Source organism: Apodemus sylvaticus, chromosome 4, assembly GCF_947179515.1.
Source record: "Apodemus sylvaticus chromosome 4, mApoSyl1.1, whole genome shotgun sequence".
Lineage (NCBI taxonomy): Eukaryota > Metazoa > Chordata > Mammalia > Rodentia > Muridae > Apodemus > Apodemus sylvaticus.
In genome coordinates, this window is record NC_067475.1 from 70,694,079 (window position 1) to 70,710,805 (window position 16,727).

Consider the following 16,727-nt stretch of genomic DNA (forward strand, 5'->3'; position numbering starts at 1 on the left):
GTCTTCATTGTCATTTTAGTCTCAGATAAATAAACATTCATGTTTGATTTCTCCCTTTCTCTGAGCCCTGGTCATTTGTTCTGTTTAGATCAGTACATACAGTTTTCCTGGATGAAACTCTGTTGAGCTGTGCTTAGGGTCAGCACCTAACTTGAATCCCAGTTTCCAACGTGTCAGTCAAAAAATAAACAAGAACATCAACAGGGCAGATGTCAACTTGATTGACCCAGACTCTTGTGCTGCCCTTCTCACACCTGCCATTTTAACATAGTACAGCTGTTTTAATCTTGAGCCACCATGCTATCTTGCCACAGATTCTCTATAAATGCTCCCATAATACTGTACTCTAACCAGAAGTCATTGATAGCTACATTGGGTGTTGCCATTGGAAGACAGGTGTTGGACATGTCTGACTAGCTTCTAAAATCTCTTTAGGCGTTTGAGTGAGGGCTCAAAGAAAATATTCTGTGCAGAATCCAGGGAGTGGAAGGCTTCAGCTGCCAAGTGGGGATGTGACTCCAACATTGACTTCCACTCCGAGGTCTCAGAGACCTCAGAGGAATGAAGTGCAATGAAATTCAGAGCCTGGGTCTTTAGATTCTTTCTGCTGTGGAGGTCAGCCAGGATGAGAGTGTGTGCAGCATTCTCCACAGAGAGGATCCTGCAGAGGGCATCCTCACACATGACCATCAATTCCTCCAGGCCATACTTGTCAGCTGCTGTCAGCACACCAGTGGCCATAGGGTAGCTGTTGAGGTGTGGTGCCTTCCCTGTGTAGATGAAGTCCATCATCTCCTTGAAGACCTGAGGATCCAGGTCAGGGATCTTCACAAGGTTGGTTAGTCTCTCCTGCATTTCATGTTCAAACATGGCTCTGAAAACTGGAGAGCGAGCTGCTAGGATGGCCTTGTGAGCCCTGAATTCATGGTCACCTACCAATAGGGAACAGTCTGTGAAAAGAGATTTCTCCCACAGCTTTGTTAGGTCATCTATTAACGTCTGCCTTGGATCCTTGTTTGCAGGTGTCATGTTCTGTAATCGCATGCTATAGAAGACTACCGATATTCTCATCTTGCAGCAAAGGGTGAGCAGGTCTTGAGGGACACGCCAATGCTGAAGGGAGAGGGGGTAATTTCGAGAGAGGAACACTTTTAATCCCAGTGGTTGATTTGGCAGAAAGCAAGCAGCTTTCGTGCTCTTCATACTTTGAAATTTCTCTCCTTGGAAATTTATGATCCAGAACTGGAACTTGGCCCAAACTAGGCTTCCTGGTTAGCTGATCAACACCAGGTGAACTGACAGGAAACCTTTGCTTTCTTCATCAACCCCATTTGTGTGTACTCTCAAACACCATGCCACTTCTTCACTGGCCTCTGATGAGAACACTGGGCTTGTAATCTCTTTCTGAATCCCCCACATGTAAGTTGAAAAGTTGCTAATGGTACACTCATAGCAGAATTTCTGAACCCTGTTCTGTGTGGAGTCCCAGCTCTTGGCTTCCATTTCCCCTGACATTTCTAAAGGAGGTAGAATTTGGAAGTTAAAGGTGATCTGAAAGAAGAACTAGAAGTTACTTATATGTCTTCCTCTTGGATACAATTATAGGTAAACATTCGATTTGAGTTTCAATTTCTCTAAATCTCTGTCTCTCTCTCTCTCTCTCTCTCTCTCTCTCTCTCTCTCTCTCTTTCATTGTCTCTCTCTCTTTCCCTCTCCCTCTTCATCTCCTCTCTTAGTATCCCTACTTAACTCCCCTCCCAAGGCTGCAAATAAACTCTATTCTATGCTAGTCCTGTCATATGACTGGTACCCCAGGGGGAAGGGAAGCCTTAGCATGGTCCAGCCAGAGTACCCCTCCCACCCTTACCATAGGCATGTCCTGCATTTCTTTTTATAAAACACAGCATTGATGTTGTGACTCAGATTTAGAAACTTACAGGTTAACATCTCCCACTGCCACATGAACTTGCCAGCAACAATATTGCTCTCTAGAGCTATCCATCCAAACATCAGCAAATTGGTTAGCTCCCTCTCCCACACTGGTCAGTGTATACATCCCCTGGTCCCAAGGGAGGGGTGTTGACCTCACAGCCACTTTATGGTGTCCTGGTGGATGGTGACATTTACAGTCTTTAAGACTGGCATCCTTGCTCTCTCCTCATTTTAGGACATTTTCCCTTGAGTGAGATTTCCTCTCTCCTCTGCATCATTTCCTTTTCTCACTGTTGTGAAACCCCAGGCCTGTGTGGACCATTCTCCTCACAGCCCACTCAGGTACTGGCCTGAGCTCAGACCACAACGCAAAGCTTGAGGTCTTAGTGAACTGACCCTCTTGTTGTTTAGTTATAAACATTTCCTCAGAATACTGCTAGCAGAAATTAATAACTGCCGATCTCACCCAGAAAGGGTATATCTTCGCTGACACTCCCATGCTCCCTCCTGAGATGCCACGGACTCTTAAAGGCTTCCAAGTTCACAGGCTAAATTTGGCCCCAATATCCACTAAGCAATAACTCTCCATTGCTGTTTGAGGGCACTTAAATTTTTACAAACCTCTCACCAGCCATTCAGATAAATGGAAAGATTTCTATGCAGGGCCCCCTCCCACTACCTCCATCTCTTGCAACTTTACTTCTTTGCTCTCCCTCCCACATACAGGCACAGTGAGAAGGCTGCCTTGATTGTGGTATGATAAACACTGAGAAACAGTGTTCCACCTTGATCTATGGCTGCATCTATTCTCCTATCTCTGTTCCCCCTTGCTTTCTTGCTCCCTGCCTGACCCAACACGATGGGACACAAAACATGCTATGCTAGAGCAGAGTTGCAGGCAAACAGAGCACAGCTGCAGGCCCTGCCTCTTATTCCCTGACCCACCCAACGTGCTTCCTTCCTTGCCCTGCCCCACTTGTGCCCTGATTACACGAGGTTGAGCTGCTGCCTATGCTTCTGTGCTCCTGGGGTCCCCGCACCACCACCACTGTCAGCTCTCTGAATACTTTCCATTATGTTCTGCATCAGCTCTAAACCAGGTGTGACAGCTGAGCTGCTCCATGCACAGATCAGACCCACTGCTCTGTACACATCAACAGAGGCTGACTACAGTGAAAGGGGAGACCTGCTGTCCACCAGACAAAATGTGTCCATTCATCTCCATACGTATATCCTTTTACATGTTATCTGCTGATGCACAATTATTTCTGCCATTCCCACATATAACAAACACATTACATTCCTCTAGGCAGAGTTGTAGCTTCAGTGCTACCTTTGTTCTGGGCAGTCTTGTGAGTGTCTGCCATCTTTTTTGTAGGAAGATAAGGTTTTCCTATGCTTTTGCTTCAGCACCATCTTTTTTTTCTTTTGTATCTTTTTTTTATTCGATATATTTTTTATTTACATTTCAAATGATTTCCCCTTTTCAGGTCCCCCACTCCCCGAAGTCACATAAGCTCCCTTCCATCCCCCTGTTCTCCCATCCACTCCTTCAGCACTACCTTTGTTCTGGGCAGTCTTGTAAGTGTCTGCCATCTTTTTTGTAGGAAGATAAGGATTTCCTATGCTTTTGCTTCAGCACCATCTTTTTTTTCTTTTTTATCTTTTTTTTATTCGATATATTTTTTATTTACATTTCAAATGATTTCCCCTTTTCAGGTCCCCCACTCCCCGAAGTCACATAAGCTCCCTTCCATCCCCCTGTTCTCCCATCCACCCCTTCAGCACTACTTTTGTTCTGGGCAGTCTTGTGAGTGTCTGCCATCTTTTTTGTAAGCAGATAAGGTTTTCCTATGCTTTTGCTTCAGTACCATCTTAAATAAGGGAGGTCAGATAAATGGCTGTAGCTTTAGTGCCATCTTAATTAATGACAGTCCCATGATCACCCAGCATCTTTGTTATGGGCAGTTCCTACCTCACTGCCTCCTCACCTTAGAACATCGTGACAGGGTCTTTGAAGTCTATTCTGCCTTGATAAATAATAATTTAAATATTAATTTAAAGATTTAGAATAGCAAACAGGTAAAAGATCACTGCTTTAAGTTAAAGATTGCCTAACTCAGATATGCTTAATAGATACTAGCTCTCATTCTTCTCAGAAACTGCTGAATGTAACAACAAATGTTTAAGCTTATTAGGACAGAAAGACTCCATAGCATAACAGTTACCACCCCCTCCCCCAACCAAGATCTCTAAAAAGATGTATGCAGTTACAAGACTGCCTAGACTGTATTATGATAAGCACTGAGGTTCTGTGCTCCATTGCATTGCTGATGCCGGCACTCAGCCTACATTATTGTCAAACTGAGGATAACCAGAGGGTTAAATGTCTCATATTGCCTAGGACAGGGTGGGTCATTTCTCACAAATTTGGGGGTTTTTTTTGAGTCAGGGTTTCTCTGTGTAGTCCTGGCTGTCCTGGAACTCACTCTGTAGACCAAGCTGGCCTTGAACTCAGAAATCCACCTGCCTCTGCCTCCCAAGTGCTGGGATTAAAGGCATACACCACCACGCCCAGATTTCTCCCACATTTCTACTCCTCAAGAAAAAAGCTTCTTGTCTTCTGGGCCTAATGGTGACATTGACTCTGCCCGAGTTATGATGGAGAACCCAGGCACCTGGGAAAATTGTCTAGGTAGTGGACTATTGAGCAAACTCTGTCATTTTAATTAATGACTTCTAGATTTTAATTTACTTTTCATAAATGTCTAACTACATTGACAGCTAAGCTAACTCTAGAAAACAGAACCCTAATTCTTTACCCCAAATCTAAATCTCCCACTTTATTAGCTCATTAGTCAATTTGTTAACTAATTATGACTACCAGATATTTTATCAAAGACAGACAAGTTTGCCTCACTCACAGGATTCAAGATAAAGTACACACAGTTCAGATATAACCTTTCAGACCTACCCTTCTGTTACTTCCTTTTCTAAGCTCAGTTCCCAGTGACTAAATGCTTCAAATTTATCTTCCCTGTTATGCCACTGTCCTAACATTAATAGTTTTTATAAATTAGAATAACCCTAATAAAACACTCTACTATACAATCCCACTTTTATATTGTAAGTCCAAATTTGAAGTTTCCTTTGACTGTCTTTAACCTATAGACTTAAAGTGTTTCTCATGCTAAATATTTTAACTCTAAACTCAAGGTGTTTCTCATGCTAAACTATATGATCAATTATCATATTCACAAGGTTGTCAAATTTTCCAGTTAATTGTCTTTTCAATACATACTTCAAAATGCTTCTCATTATACTACATTGGTATACAGTCAGTCTCCTAGAGAGAAAAAAAAAGCCCTTCTGGTTCCTGTTCCACAAAAGGTTTCTGTCTTCCCAAAGCTCATCCTGAAGACTTCTCATGCTATTAACACATTTATCTCTTTTGTAAAATTATAATCTCCAAGAAACACACTGAGATTGACCTCTCATGGATGAAACAGACTCCATTTGGATAAGTACAACTGCCAATCAATAGCCTAAGTTCCCACTTGTGACCTATTCCAGAACGTAGGATTCCTCTCCTCTTCCCTGGGATTGGGACTTTCCTCACCCCAACCACCAAGACACAAATGGTTCGACTGGATCTGCTCCTTTTACCTAAAGATGGTACCACAAACCCTGGATAGCAAGGAAACAGCCAACTTTCTAAGATGGAACCAACTTCCCAATAGAAATTTTCTTTAGTTTCACAAATACACATCCTCCCAAAACAGCGGGAAATAGCTAAAGATCACGGAGTCCCTATCCCTGCTCCACCATCATTTCTGCCTAGTTTTCACCTTTATTTTAAATTAATCCAAAATGAAGGAATGTTAGCATTCTTTCTAGGGTCTACCCAACAGTTTCCTGGCAATAACCAGGTACCGTTGACTCACCATGAAAGGAGATGTTTGCCCCCTACTTCTCTCTGATCATCTTTTAGTCTTTTCCTCTCCCAAACTCTGTAATCACTTTCTCCCTCACTCCTGTTACACCATCCTCCTCATTCTCCATGTGTTACTAGACAGATTCTCCTCTCCTCTCCCTCTTCTCTCCCTCCCTCTCCCTCTCTCATTCTCTCTCTCTCTCTCTCTCTCTCTCTCTCTCTCTCTCTCTCTCTCTCTCTCTCTCTGTCTCTTTCTCTCTGTCTCTTTCTCTCTCTCTCTCTCTCTCTCTCTCTCTCTCTCTCTCTCTCTCTCTCTCGCTATATCTGGGTGTTTTTCTCTACCTCTACTTCCTTCTCATCCCTACTCAACTCAAATTCCCATGGTTTAAATAAACTCTATTTCATACAAAAGCTACATTAAACTATATACACATGCTATACATTCTCATTTCAAGTATATTTCATTAGTCAGGGTTCTGTAGAGACCTGTAGAATGAATTCCTCCACATAAATTGAAAGTGGATATCTGAATATAACATACAGACTGAGGTCCAGCTTTTCAACAATGGGTAAAGCCAGTACTTACTTAGTCCACAAGGTTTGAAGTCTCAGGTTTACTTCAGTATATGCTGGTATTCTGAAGTAGGGTCTAATGCCACTGAAGGAATGGGCTTGCTAGTAAGATGAGAGCAGCATACCTACTAGAAAGAAGAAAACTGCCTGGAGACTGAGCAGAGGATGGCAGAGGTACACTGAACACTGCATTGCTTGATCTCTGAGGCATTCCTTAAAGGAATCACTGAGTCAGGGTGTGTGGTTCTCAGGAATAATCTTATCTGGGAGGCGATCCAGAGCAGTTAACTGGTGACACTTGGGAGAATGGCAGAGTTCTCATTGCGGTTTTGACTATCAGAAAAGGACCCAATAATAGTCCCATTATAAAAGAGCTTAATAATCACTGATATAATTTTAGGAAATCTAATAAGATCATCATTAAGCCTTAAGTCATCTATTTGTCTATTTAGCATTGCTATAAAATAGTATATCTTCATAGACCTGCAGAGATATGCTCCAAAGGGGTGTGCTATTACTTAGTGATTATAGATATAGATATAGATATAGATATAGATATAGATATAGATATAGATATAGATATAGATAAAGATATAGATGGAGATGGAGATGGAGATGGAGATGGAGATGGAGATGGAGATAGAGATAGAGATAGAGATCACTAAGTGATATATATAGATATAGATATTTAATAATAATAGGAAGAGCATATTAATAACAGGAATCTTCCCTAAAATGAATCCCTTACAGCCTTTCTAAAGAAGGGTGAACCTGTCACAGATTATATAATACTCTGAAGCAGGCCATCTTAGCATAATGTCCTACTACTTATCAGTATAGCTCTTTCATTTCATTAGTTAGAGTCACCCCAAGATAATTTATGCTGTTTGTGGCTATTGTGAAGGGTGTCATTTCCCTAATTTCTTTCTCAGTCTGCTTGTCCTTTCAGAATACAAAGGCTACTGATTTGCTTCAGTTGATTTTGTAACCAGCCACTTTTCTGAACTTGTTTATCAGCTGTAGGAGTTCTCTGATAGAGTTTTTTGGCTCACTTAAGTATACTATCATATCATCTTCAAATATTGACACTTTGACTTTTTCCATTCCAATTTGTATCCCATTGACCTCCTTATGTTGTCTAATTGCTCTAGCTAGGACTTCAAGTACTATATTGAAAAAATATGGAGAGAGGGGGCAGCCTTGTCTAGTCCCTGATTTTAGTGGGATTGCTTCAAGTTTCTCTCCATTTAGTTTGATGTTGGCTACCGGTTTGCTGTATATTTCTTTTACTATGTGTAGATATGGGCCTTGAAATCCTCTCCTTTCCAAGACTTTTAGCATTAAAGGATGCTGAGTTTTGTCAAGTATTTTTTCAGCATCTAATGAAATGATCATGGGTTTTTGTCTTTGAGTTTGTTTATGTAGTGGTTAAAATGGATGGATTTCCATATATTGAACTATCCCTCCATCTCTGGGATGAAGCCTACTTAATCTTGGAGGATGATCGTTTTGATGTGTTCTTGGATTCAGTGGGCAAGAATTTTATTGAGTATTTTACATCGATATTCATAAGGGAAATTGGCCTGAAATTCTCTTTCTTAGTTGGATCTTTGTGTGGTTTTGGTATCAGCATAATTGTGGCTTCGTAGAAGGAGTTGGGTAGTGTTCCTTCTGTTTCTATTTGGTGGGATACTTTGAAGAGTATTGGTGTTAAGTCTTCTTTCTTTGAAGGTTTGATAGAATTCTGCACTAAAACCATCTGGTCCTGTGCATTTATTGGCCGGAAGACTTTCTATTACCCCTTCTATTTCTTTAGGGGTTATGGGTCTGTTTAGATGATCTATTTGATCCTGATTTAATTTGGTATTTGGTATCTGTCTAAGAAATTGTCCATTTCCCCCAGATTCTCCAGTTGTGTTGAGTACAGGCTTTTGTAGTAGAATCTGATGATTTTTTGAATTTCCTCAGTTTCTGTTGTTATATCTCCCTTTTCATTTCTAATTTTGTTAATTTGGATACTGTTTCTGTGCCCTTTTGTCCCTTCCCCCACAGCATTGAGCTGGACTTCTCAGCCCATTCCATTCAAGCTGTGACATTCCTGGCTGGCAGCCCCCACCCTTCTGCTGGTGTTATCTCTGGCCTTTGTTCCCCTTAGAACAATACAGCTGCTTTCACCTTGACACTTTCACCTTGACAACAAAGGCTGCCTCAGGGCAGTCTCACCTGGAGACCAGCAGAGACCTGTGAGACTTGAAGCATGCGAACTGCTGAGAAGAAGAGCCAAGGAATTCGCGGCCTTCCCCCTTGATGTGGGGGGGAAGGGTTGTTTTCTAAAGACTATATATATTGGATAAATAATAGTAAAATCAGTCTCAATGGGCAAAGTTTTGTCCTGACTCATTTCTCTTTAGTCCCCTTCCCGTTTATCCCCAGAATTCTCTTCCAGGTCTCCAGTTCACATGCGGCCGTGGGCGGCTACATAATGGTGCCTTGAACAGGAACCGACCTGATACAGGAGAATTTCCTGAGGTAACCCTATCTGGCAAAGCTTCGCAGAAAAAATGGAAAGAAGATGGTATCCGCACGGTAAACAACTATAGGAGTTAAATGCTAGCGCTAGTGTAAAATTTTATCCTTTGAAACTATTGTTGTGTGTGCAGAAGGATATGGCTAGGCAAGCAGAATTGTGTTGACCCAGCACAGTAGCTGCTTGGGATAGATAGATAGATAGATAGAGAAAAAATGGGACATGAAAGTTCGCGTGGAAACTTGCTCCCCGCAGCATCCTAGGGCTGCTTCAGGCAAAAGGGATAGGGTTTAAGGAAGGAAGGTTAGAGGATTTTTGGATCAAATATATTCTTGCTGTCCTTCGTTCCAAGAAAAACGAACGTTAAACGAGAGAACCTGGGAGAGATTTGGGAATTCGCTAAAGGCAGCCAAGGCAGATAATATTACCCTCTGCCTCTGGACACTTATAAAGGATATTATAGATGAAGGAGGCCTGGAGGAATTAGATATGATTCAAGAACTTGAGGAATCTCAAGAAGAAAGCCTGCCAGAGAGGACCTCCGCAAAGAAGGACCCTCCCCACTCTAAGTTACAAAAACGCAGAGATAGTGCTGATGAGCTAATTATAGAAAAGGTAGCTCATCCCAAAAAGAGAACAGCTGAATCTCATGGGGAAAAATAGGCCCCTATCGTGCCCTCTGCTCTGCCTATGACTCTGATGGCAGGAGATGAGATCCAGAGAGATATGCAGTTACAAAAATTGGAGTTTGACATTAGGCTGGAGAAATTGACTAATGAATTACAGGAGCTAAAAAGGGTATCAAATAGTAGAGAGAACAATGATCCTGGGACATGCCAATCGCCACTAGAAGGAGCTGTAAGCCAGGCTCGTGGAGAAGGGCAGGATGCATCAGAACTCTTAGCTTTTCCTGTCCTTGAGATCGAAGACCAGGAGAATAGGATTATACAATATCAGACATTGAAATTCAAAGTGATAAAAGAATTAAAGGCAGCTGTAGCTCAGTATGGCCCTACAGCCCCTTTTATACAAGCTTTATTGGATACTGTGATAGAGTCAAATTTAACTCCACAGGATTGGAAAACTTTGTGTAAGGCTATTTTGTCAGGAGGAGATTTCTTGCTTTGGAGTTCTGAATGGCGTGAGGCTAGCAAAAGAACTGCCACCATAAATACTCAGGCAGGCCATCCAGAATGGAATGCTGATATGTTACTGGGAGAAGGCGTATTTGAAGGAAATACTAATCAGATTGGTTTTCCCATCGCAGTGTATGCGCAGATTGAGATGGCTGCCCGCTATGCTTGGAATCTTTTACCATCGAAGGGAGATCATAGTGGAAGCTTAACTGGTGTCAAACAGGCTCCTGATGAGCTTTTTCACGATTTTGTGGATAGATTATTAAAAACAGCTAATAGAATTTTTGGAAATTCTCAGGCAGAAAATCCATTGATTACTCAGCTAGCTTATGAAAATGTTAATGCAGCCTGCCGGGAGGCCATCAGACCTCACAGGGAACACAGACTTGGCTGGTTATATTCATCTCTGTTCTGAAATTGGTGCCTCATATAATCAGGGTCTAGCAATAGCTGCAGCGTTCCAGGGGACCACCATCCAGGGAATACTTTCGCAGAGACAAGGAAATAAAAGGTGTTTTAAATGTGGTAGTCTGGGTCATTTTAAAGGTGATTGCCCTGATAACAGGGGTGCTATAAGCGGGCAATCAGTTTGCTCCCCAGAAATCTGTCCTAAGTGTGGGGGAGAGACCTTTTATAACAAATGAATCTGGTTGGAGGAAAAACTCCTCAGACTTTGCTTTTTTGTTTTAAAGATTTCAGCAAGCTTTAGCCGCTAAAGGATTGCAAATAGCTCCAGAGAAAGTACAAACCCAGGATCCGTATAATTATCTGGGTTTCAAATTTACAGATCAAGCTGTTTTTTCTCAGAAGATAATTATTTGCAGGGACAATTTAAAAACTTTAAATGATTTTCAGAAGTTATTGGGTGACATTAACAGGCTTCAGCCATATTTAAAGCTTACTACAGGAGAATTTCGACCTTTATTTGATATTCTAAAGGGGAATGCTGACCCGACATCCCCTAGATTATTAACTTCAGAAGGACATTTGGCTTTACAGCTAGTGGAGAAGGCTATTGAAAATCAATTTGTTACCTCTATAGATTATTCTTTACCTTTGCATCTGCTAATTTTTAATACGACTTATTTGCCTACAGGTTTATTATGGCATAAGTCTCCTCTGATGTGGATTCATTTGAGGGTGTCTTCAAGGCTTAATATCTTGCCATATTATGAGGCAGTAGCCCAAGTAATTGTGCTTGGAAGAAAGCAGGCGCTAACTTATTTCGGCAAAGAACCAGATGTTATTATTCAGCCTTATAATGTAGATCAAGATGCTTGGTTAAAACAGCATAGCACAGATTGGTTGCTTGCTCAAATAGGCTTTGAAGGGACTGTAGATAACCATTATCCTCAAGACAAATTGATAAAGTTTTTAAATATGCATGAGGTTTTATTTCCTAAAATGACATCTTTACAGCCGTTGCATAATGCTCTTTTAATTTTCACAGATGGCTCTTCCAAAGGAAGAGCTAGATATCTTATTAATAATCAACAGGTGGATATAGAGACCCCCTGGGCTTTCTGCTCAGTTATCAGAACTGACAGTGGTGTTGTGTGTCTTTCAATCTGTAAATAGTACTTTTAATCTCTTTACTGACAGTGCTTACGTTGCATTTTATGTACCACAATTAGAGACCTGCGGCACATTTAATTTTAATACACCAGCAGGATCCTTTTTTTCCACAATTGCAAAGTATCATTCTTGCTAGGAAAACTCCCTTTTACATTGGCCATATAAGAGCTCACTCCGGTCTTCCTGGAGCCTTAGCTGAAGGCAATCAGTGCATTGACAGAGCTCTAATAGGAGAGGCTTTAGTTTTAGAACTTGTAGAAATGGCTAGACGTGATCATGATAAATTTCATCTTTCTAGACATACATTAAGACTCTGTCATAAGATCACAAAGGAGCAAGCAAGAATGATTGTAAAACAATGCCCTAATTGCCTTACTTTAGCACCAGTGCCTCACTTAGGGTTAATCCACAAGGCCTTATACCTAATCAAATTTGGCAAACGGATGTAACTCACTATGCAGAATTTGGAAAATTAAAAGTTATACATGTTTGCACTGATACTTGCTCAGGACTTCTTTTTGCCTCTCTACATTTGGAAGAAGCCTCTAAAATAGTAATTGATCACTGTTTACAAGTTTTAACACCATGGGATTACCCAAGGTCATTAAGACAGACAATGGGCCAGCCTATTCTGGTAAGAACTTCATCTCATTTTGTAAAAAAATTGGAATTAAACATAAAACTAGAATTCCTTATAACCCAATTGGTCAAGGAATCGTCGAGCATGCTCATCGCACCCTTAAAAACTGGCTTTTTTTTCTTTTTATTTACATTTCAAATGATTTCCCCTTTTCTAGCCCCCAACTGCCCGAAAGTCCCGTAAGCCCCCTTCTCTCCCTCCGATGTCCTCCCACCCACCCCTTCCCACTTCCCTGTTCTGGTTTTGCCGAATACTGCTTCACTGAGTCTTTCCAGAACAAGGGGCCACTCCTCCTTTCTTCTTGTACCTCATTTGATGTGTGGATTATGTTTTGGGTATTCCAGTTTTCTAGGTTAATATCCACTTATTAGTGAGTGCATACCATGATTCACCTTTTGAGTCTGGGTTACCACACTTAGTATGATGTTCTCTAGCTCCATCCATTTGGGCCTTTGTTCCCCTAGAACAATGCAGCTGCTTTCACCTTGACAACCAAGGCTGCCTCAGGGCAGTCTCACCTGGAGACGAGCAGAGACCTGCGAGACTTGAAAATTTTCTTCCAGGTCTCCAGTTCACATGTGGCCACGGGCTTCTACACCCTTTGGTTAGTCTGGCTAAGGGTTTATATATCTTGTTGATTTTTTTCAAAGAACCAGATCCTGGTTTTGTTGATTCTTTGTATGGTACACTTTATTTCTACTTGATTGATTTCAGCCCTGAGTTTGATGATTTCCTGACTTCTTCTCAACCTGGGTGAATTAGCTTCTTTTTGTTCCAGGGCTTTCAATTGTTCTGTTAAGCTTCTAGTGTATGCTCTCTCCAATTTCTTTTTGGAGGCACTCAAAGGTATGAGTTTTCCTCTTAGTACTGCTTTCATGTGTCCCATAGATTTGTGTATGATGTGCCTTCATTTTCATTAAATTCTAAGAAATTTTTGAATTCTTTCTTTATTTCTTCCTTGACCAAGGTATCACTGAATAGACTATTGTTCAGTTTCCATGTGTATGTGGGCTTTCTGTTGTTTTTATTGTTATTAAAGACCACTTACACCATAGGGATCTGATAGGAGGCATGGGATTATTTTGATCTTCTAATATTTGTTGCGGTCTGTCTTGTGACCAACTATATGATCGATTTTGGAGAAGGTACCATGAGGTGCTAAGAAAATGGTATATTCTTTTACTTTGGGATGACAAGTTCTATATATATATATATATGTGTGTGTGTGTGTGTGTGTGTGTGTGTGTGTGTGTGTGTGTGTGTGTGTTAAATCCAGTTGGTCCAAAGCTTCAATTAATTTCACTGACTCCCTGTTTAGTTTCTGTTTTCTTGATCGGTCCATTAAGGAGAGTGGGGTGTTGAAGTCACCCACGATTATTGTGTTAGGTGCGATGTGTGCTTTGAGCTTTAGTAAAGGTTCTTTTATGAATGAGGGTGCCCTTGCATTTGGAGCATTGATGTTCAGGATTGAGAGTTCTTCTTGTTGTCAAAGAGTTTTCCTTTGACAAGCAAGAAATGTCCTTCTGTGTCTCTTTTTATTGAAAGTCGATTTTATCTGATATTAGAATGGCAACTCCTGCTTGTTTCCTGAGACTATTTGCTTGTAGAATTGTCTTCAAGCCTTTTACTCTAAGGCAGTTTTAGTCTTTGACACTGAGGTGTGTTTCCTGTATGCAGTGAAATGTAGGGTCCTGTTTATGTATCCAGTCTGTTAGTCTATGTCTTTTTATTGGGGAATTGAGTCCATTGAAGAGATATTAAGGAGTAGTGGCTATTGCTTCTTATCATTTTTGATGTTAATTTTGTACTCGTGTGGTTATCTTCTTTTGGGTTTGATGAAAGAAGTTTAATATCCTGCTTTTTCCAGGGTATAGTTTCCCTCGTTGTAATGCTGTTTTCCCCCTCTTATCCTTTGTAGGGCTGGGTTTGTGGAAAAATATTGTGTAAATTTGGTTTTGGCATGGAATATCTTGGTTTCTCCATCTATGGTGATTGAGAGTTTCGCTGGGTATTTTAGTCTTGGCTGGCATTTGTGTTCTCTTAGTGTCTGCATGAGCTCCATCCAGGATCTTCTAGCTTTCATGGTCTCTGGTGAGAAGTCTGGTGTAATTCTGATAGGTCTTCCTTTATATGTTACTTGCCCTTTTTCTCTTACTGCCCTAAGTATTCTTTCTTTGTTTAGTACATTTTGGGGTTTTGATTATTATGTGACAGGAGGTGTTTCTTTTCTGGTCCAGTCTGTTTGGAGTTCTGTAGGCTTCTTGTCTATTCATGGGCATCTCTCTCTCTTTAGGTTAGGGAAGTTTTCTTCCATAATTTTGTTGAAGATACTTGCTGGCCTTTTCAGTTGTAAATCTTCACTTTCATCAATGCATATAATCTTTAGGTTTGGCTTTCTCCTTGATATGATAGTATAATTAAGTGACCCCCAAAAAAAACTCCACCTGAGAACACCTACAGCTGATAAACAACTTTAGCAAAGTGGCCAGATGTAAAATTAATTCAAACAAATCAGTAGCCTTCCTATACTCAAAGGATAAACAGGCTGAGAAAGAAATTATGGAAGAAGAAATAGAAGAAGACCTCAGAAGATGAAAATATCTCCCATGCTTGTGGATTAGCAGGATTAATAAAGTAAAAATGGCCGTCTTGTCAAAAGCAATCTACAGATTCAATGCAATCCCCATCAAAATTCTAACTCAATTCTTCAAAGAGTGAGAAAGTGCAATTCTCAAACTCATCTGGAATTACAAAAAAACCCATGGTGCCTTTTCACAGCTAAAGAACACCAACTAAAACAAACCAGATGTTAGATAACCCAGTGACCTGGAGTAAAACACCAGTAAAATACTACTAGTCTTTTTTGTAAAAATGTAAAATAAAATAACACCTAATAATCCTTTTAGCCTACTAATCTCCTTAATTAATACCTTATTCACTCATCAGAGAAGCTTCCTCCTGCAGCAGATTGGAGCAAATACAGAGATTAACACCCAGACATTATGCAGAGCGAGACAGAGACAGAGACATTGGAGAGACAGAGACAGAGAGAGAAAGATCTTCATACACACAACTGTAAATGAGATGTTTCCCTTAAATCCATGCCTTCATAGTTCAGAGAGCCCTAAGGAAGACATTCAGAAGCAGGGAGGGAGACACAGGGAATGGAGGTCCTCAGGAAGACAATGCCCTTTGAATCCCCTTTAAATTGCATACACTGAGGCAGCAGTCCCAGGGCCCATGGATCTGTACCAGCTGTCCTAATCTGATGACAGACAGAAAGGGAGAGGATCTATATGGGAAAGGACATGGGAAAGAACTAGAAGAATTGAGGAAAACACTATTCACTCAGATTATACAGTATTAAACGAATTCATGCTTAATTAAAGAAGGGGGAGGAGGAGCAGATGCCTGGGGAGAAAATATAGTAGTTTTCCAGAACTTTCAGAATGAGATAAGAAGTATTTCTAAGTAAAGCCCCTCTGGTTATATTTTAGTGCAATGCCATTAGGGATATTAAATTCAGTGGTAACCATATATCAGGAAGAGAGAGTAAAATAAAATACATAAACTTGCTCTTTCATATTCTTGGTATCTTAGTCAGGGTTTCCATTCCTGCACAAACACCATGACCAAGAAGCAAGTTGGGAAGGAAATGGTTTATTCAGCTTACACTTCTGCATTGCTGTTCATCACAAAAGGAAGTCAGGATTGGAACTCAAGCAGGGTTGGAAACAGTAGCTGATGCAGAGGCCATGAAGAGATGTTCCTTACTGGCTTGCTCCCCCTGGCTTGCTCAGCCTGATCTCTTATAGAACCCAAGAACACCAGGCCAGAGGTGGTACCACACTCAAGGGGCCCTCCCCACTTGATTACTAATTGAGAAAATGCCCCACAGCTGGATCTCATGGAGGCACTTCCCCAACTGAAGCTCCTTTCTCTGTGATAACTCCAGCCTGTGTCAAGTTGACACACAAAACCAGCCAGTACACTTGGCTGGTTCTCCCAATTCTGAGAAAAAACCTTATCTCCCTCCTGTGGATCTCTATTGCCTCAATCAATGTTTTAGAAAAATGGTTTACTTCATGTTTAGAGTGTTGTTTCTGCATGCCTACCTGCATGTGTGCTACCCACAGAATCCAGAAGAGGGCACTAGATCCCATGAGGCTGGCACCTAGACTTTTGTGAGTTGCCCATTGCTACTAGGAATGAAACCTGGTTCTATTGATTGGCAGCAAGAGCACTAAGTGCTCGGTCATCTCTTCAGGCCCTGTCCCATTTGATTCTGATTACACACCTGTGGTCGTCCTCAGCATGAGGTCAAGTTGAAGGGAAACTTGACAAGTGAATTCTGAGGAATATGGGATACAGAGCTAACAGAGCACAATCTCTTCTTTCAGGTTCATCCTC

At 41.1% G+C, this 16,727-nt stretch overlaps 1 pseudogene; it reads right to left on the minus strand.

The window, feature by feature from the left end:
* Window positions 1-420: 420 nt before the first annotated feature.
* On the minus strand, window positions 421-1,515 carry LOC127683620 (TD and POZ domain-containing protein 1-like; annotated as a pseudogene).
* Window positions 1,516-16,727: the final 15,212 nt, after the last annotated feature.